At 38.3% G+C, this 5411-nt stretch overlaps 1 long non-coding RNA gene across 1 annotated transcript; it reads right to left on the bottom strand.

Annotated features, from left to right (window-relative positions):
• Positions 1 to 218: 218 nt before the first annotated feature.
• LOC125253791 lies at positions 219 to 4196 on the bottom strand. Its single transcript, XR_007181543.1, has 3 exons — positions 3758 to 4196; positions 2375 to 2934; positions 219 to 1905 (listed from the first exon to the last, which is right to left on the bottom strand). It is a non-coding gene; the product is annotated as an uncharacterized LOC125253791 (long non-coding RNA).
• Between the last annotated feature and the right edge of the window lie 1215 nt (positions 4197 to 5411).

Below are 5411 nucleotides of genomic sequence, written 5' to 3'. Positions count from 1 at the left end.
CTTTCTTGCTTGCTCTTAAAGGATTAGTTCACTTTGAAATGAAAGTTAGCCCAAGCTTTACTCATCCTCAAGCATTTTTTGAGCAAGCGTGTTCATAGAGGTCAATATAAATAAATCTAGATTTCAATTCAAAGAGACAAGATAGTCTGTACATGACCTGTCATTTTATGCTTAACCCTTAACACCGGTGTGATCAGTCTGGAGCGTACGATCACACCGGTGTGATTAGAACGTTCAGTGCATCACGTGATCAACTGCCAAATTCAAATGTGATTGCACGCTTTGGCTGGCCTAAAAATAAATCACAAATATGTAACGTTTTCAACCACATTGTTTATTTTAGGTTTCAGACATTTAAATACACATAAGAAGCTACTAACAAAACATTTAGAGTTTGTAAAATACAGACTGATATCTATAGAAGCGGCAATAACAATCCTTTTGATGTAAGATGCACATTGTGTAAGTAACTTTAAGGTTTACTCTATTCTTCTCCCAGTTCACCGGCTCACTTACTTTCATGTATTTACGGAGAAGTGGATGAATTTGCGTGTTGTAAATGCAACCAATCCGATTCTCTGACCTGCAGCACTAACTAGCATGGCGGGCCATCACGCATATAGCTCTTATATACAGTGGTGGGAAGAGTACTGAAAAATCATACTCAAGTAAAAGTACTATTACTTACCAAAAAATTTAATGTGAGTAGAGTAAAAGTACCCGTCCTAAATACCACTCAAAGTACGAGTGTATGAAAGTTGTTAAGGTGTGGATCTTAATATAGGTGGCAACCGCTACAGATCGTCAAGGCAGAACAATAAATCACTTGGTCCATGTCCACAAAAAGGATTCTTTACTGTTGTCTTTGTTCATACACCAGTATGAGTGTGTGTGTGTGGTTTTTTAAGATGTACGCACACAGTATGAACAAAAATCAGCAAGAAATCGGACCAGATCAGCACGATCAAATGACGCAGTTTCAATACAAGTCTGGACACGAACAGTCTTTGATTGACATTCAGTTCTGCTGATTTAAACCAATGAAATTACAGAATACTAGTCAGGTGATTCAAAGATAATACGTGCATCCTGCAGTGGACTATAATAAATATCCAGCGGAGGGCGCTAACGTCATTATTAAAGCTTGGCCTTTTGTACAACGAGTAAAGAGTAGCCCCTTCAAAAGTACTCAAGAGTAGTGAGTATTATGCTGTGACTTATTTCACCTTATACCCTGTGAATTAAATGTAGCTTTAAAACAGTGTCATTCTCTTTTATGGATGTTTCTCAGTAAAAAAAATAAAAACAATTACTCAAAGAGTTTTATTTTTGACTGCTAGGACTGAAAATCCAGGCATGTAATATTTGAAAAAGCAGCCAATAATCAGATAACATTTATGACCTCTGTAGAGGTCTTCTTGCAGCTTAATAAAAAAAAGCAGCATTGTACATTAACAATTTAACTTAAAAAGGTTACATTAACATGCATTAACCAACAAGTCTCTTAACATGAATGCAGACTTTAATGTAGGGGGCGACAACAATCCTACATTTTGAATTTGTTGTTCAGTTTTACAATGAGCTGATTCTCAAAATTTGTACTGTCCAGCCTTGCTCGTTTAGGTGTAAACAGCTGCCCAGCACAACTAAAAAGGCGCTCGCATGCTGCAGAGGCAGGCAAGGGTGTGTTCAGTTTGAGGCTTAGCTTTTTCACCAAAGGAAATGAGTGAAGCAGTCCCATCTCTTCTGAGGCACAAGCCAAGTATCCATCCAGTTCAGATGCAGTTGGAGACTGAACAGTCTTAATGGAAGAAAAGAAGTCATCCTCATCAGAGGCATCATGCTGCGAGTCGTTTTGCTGGGTGTCCTTAATGGCGTCAAGATGATGCAGGATGTAATCCATCCCTACCATATACACAAAATAGAAACATTAATAATAATAATAATAATAATAATAATAATAATAATAGCAGATAATGCTGATAGACAAACTACAGCATGTTTACTAGTGTGTTATGGACTTTGGGGTTGTCATAGTTATTTTAGAAATGAAATAAAGCTGTTTACTTGCTACATAATCGCTGTTGCATTTACTACCCTATAACCCCTCAATACCCTTGTCTTTTCGAACATAGTTTCATAGTCTAACTGTGCTACAGTAGGCAAGTAAATAAATATCGAACCAATAGCTTAACGCCACATAAACCCATAAAGTAGTGGAACAGTTAGTGGGATAAGCGAAATGTATCCATGACTCCTGTCATTAAAAATCGAAATAACAAAATTCTCCATGCTCTCAATCTTGAACAAAACCGGCATAAAATATCAATTTCATCAGATAATCTGTATTCATGAACAAATAGAAATCGCTTACCTGCTTTTATGATGTGGGCCTTGTCAGTCCATGACGTTTTGAATTTTGGAAGAAGAATTGTAGCACTGATGAGTTCCGGATCTTCTGCAGAGCATAAATAAGGGGAAGACATACCTTGATTGAAGCCTCCATCTTTTTGAGCTTGGAATCAAGAAGGTAGATGGTGGGAAGCAGCCACCCCATCTGAGTGTTTGTTTCGGACTGAGGGATGTGCAAGGCCATGGAAATAGGCTTCATCACAATGCAGTATTCAGAGAGATAAGAAACTTCAGCAGGATTTAGCCTATTTAAAAATTAAATGACGACAACAACAAACAACAAAGTCAAATCTAAACAAACAACTTAAGTATTCCAATTAGAACACACTGAGATTGAGCAAACAGACTTACATTTTGATTTTGAATGCTGCACATACATTCCGAAGAGATGCTTCTCCCTGCTCCTTCAGGATCCGCATTACCCTCTCTGCAGCATTGTACATTGAGTTCCATCTTGTTTGGTTGGGCTGAATGAACTGCAGCGCATTCATTGTATTGCTTTATTTTTGATGGATGTTTTCTCTGTAAAAAGAATACACTTCAAAATCAACTCACATCTAACACCACTGATAAACTTTTGCTACCATCATTTAAAAATAAATAAAGAAACACATACATATATATATATATATATATATATATATATACACACTGATGTTTTATGAAAGTTATTTGCCATTCATAAACTACAATTTCAAATCGCCATGCAAGAACACATTACATTAACATATACATCAATAATTAAGCCGACAAAAAGTAGGTTAATGCGTTTATATGTTGAGCGAAATATGTGTAAGGGGCATAAATCTAATGATAATGCTAAATGGACTTTGAACCCTGCTAACAAGCTAAGGGTGTCCAGCAGCTGGCGCCTCGAGTTCGTGCAGCACTGACAAAATACATTAAAATTGCGCATGTATTAGAAAACGTAACATTCTGCAGTGTATTTAGTAACTGTTTAAAGCCATTTTGCGATTTAAGTACATACATACAGTATAACCAGCAACAACCCCGCTCCCTCTTCTTATCAATGACGACGACTGACGAGATACAGTCTTACTAAGCAGTCGTTGCTTGTGATGATTTTTGCGTCTTCTCGAACACATCCACACTGCTGCATAAATAAAACGACAGTGCCTCTCACTCCAAACTGGTTGCTAATCGCTAATTGTTTTTGGCCGAATAATTTCAGTTGCCTGAACCATTCGGTGCATCCCTAATTCACATTGGCTCATAAAACCTAACACATTTTTATTTATGCCCCCCACACTATATTTGTGACGTTTATTATACCATTTAACATAAATATTTAAGATATAATACTTAGCAAATATTAAAAACTTACCTCGATGTGCTTTTTTAAATTAGAGGAAGAACTCTTGAATGCTGGTATTTCAACCGGTCTGGGCAAGCAAAGTAGGCATGACATAACGACACAATTGCCCTTATTCGCCTTCATTGTAAAAAGCTCCTTCAGGTATGGCCAAGGATGCTGAAGTGCTGTATTTGAGTTATTGCATGTTGAAGCATCCACCACACTTCCTTCCTCCTCTTCCTCCATGATTAAACTAAATTGGCGCCAGGTGTTTTGAAGTCTGTCTGATGCAAGTTTTCTATGCGTGATTTGATTGGACGGGAATCACTGGACTGATTATTCTCCTTAGCCAATCATCATTGACAGGAAAAAAATAAAGACAATGTAGCGACTGCAGGTTGAGGGAAAATAGCGCAGTAAAAGTACCGATACAGCACTAAAAATGTACTCAAGTACAAGTAAAAGTACACTGTTTTAAAACTACTTAATAAAGTACAATTCCTGAGAAAAACTACTGAATTACAGTAACGAGAGTATTTGTAATTCGTTACTTTACACCACTGCTCGCAGCTATATTTAGGGCCCAAGCGAAAATTCGCGCAGGGCCCTCTTGATCCCCTAAGGATTATTATTTATTTATTTATTTATTTATTTTTTTCCGTCTTTCGGGGCTTTTTGGGGTCCTTAACATGCTCAAAAACTCCTGAAAATTGGCACATACGTTGGAATCTGCGGCCATTAGGACGCCGCAGAGGCTGGTACCCGGGCGTGGCAGGGGGGGCTCGACAGCGCCCCCTTGAAAAAAGTCAGAAAACTTCGTCCATATATTGAACACACTTGCATGTATTAGTATGAAACTCGGTACACATATAGACCTCATCGGGCCGAACAACTTTCGTGCTCTAAGTTAAACGCCACGCCAACAGGAAGTCAGCTATTAAGGGTTGTTTGAAAAACGCATGCTCTGGAATTTGATATACTCCTCCTAGGCGATTAATCCGATCGCCACCAAACTCGGTCAGCATGAAGTCAAGACACTGATGATTAAAAATTGCCAGGGGATTTTTGATATCTCGAACGGTTTGGCCGTGGCGAGGCAACAAATTTATGGCGAGAAAAAGGAAACAGGAAATGTGTTATAACGTCTGCATACATATATTGATCTTTATGAAACTTCACGAGTGTGTTCGTTATAGGAGTCTGATCACATGGATGTGACTATTGTGAGTCAAAGTTATAGCGCCACCAACTGGCAGCAGGAAGTGTATCACTTTTTGAAATGCTTTGAGATCACCCTCTTATTTTTACCTGATTTGCTTCAAACTTCATCAGTGTAATGTCAATACACAGCAGATGTAGACCTATGACAGGATTTTTGATATTTGAAATATTGTTGCCATGGCAACAGGTCAAACTGTAATAATATTCTTGAGTGTTTTTGAGGCTCTTAACATGCTTCAAATTGCATGAAACTCGACACACACATCAATATTGTCAACCAGTAGACATGGACAAAGCCATAGAAATGGGCGTGGTGGAGGGGCTCAGTAGCGCCACCTTTTGACAAAAGTGGGGGGGTTAGTTTTTCCTACAGTCACCAAACTCGGTACACATATTGTTCTCATCAAGCCGGGCAATTTTCTAATTTACATTCATTAGCTCCGACCAACAGGAAGTCACCTAT

This window comes from Megalobrama amblycephala, linkage group LG19, assembly GCF_018812025.1.
Source record: "Megalobrama amblycephala isolate DHTTF-2021 linkage group LG19, ASM1881202v1, whole genome shotgun sequence".
Classification (NCBI taxonomy): domain Eukaryota; kingdom Metazoa; phylum Chordata; class Actinopteri; order Cypriniformes; family Xenocyprididae; genus Megalobrama; species Megalobrama amblycephala.
The sequence above is the reverse complement of the archived record's forward strand: the minus strand, read 5'-3'. Positions and strand labels throughout refer to the sequence as shown.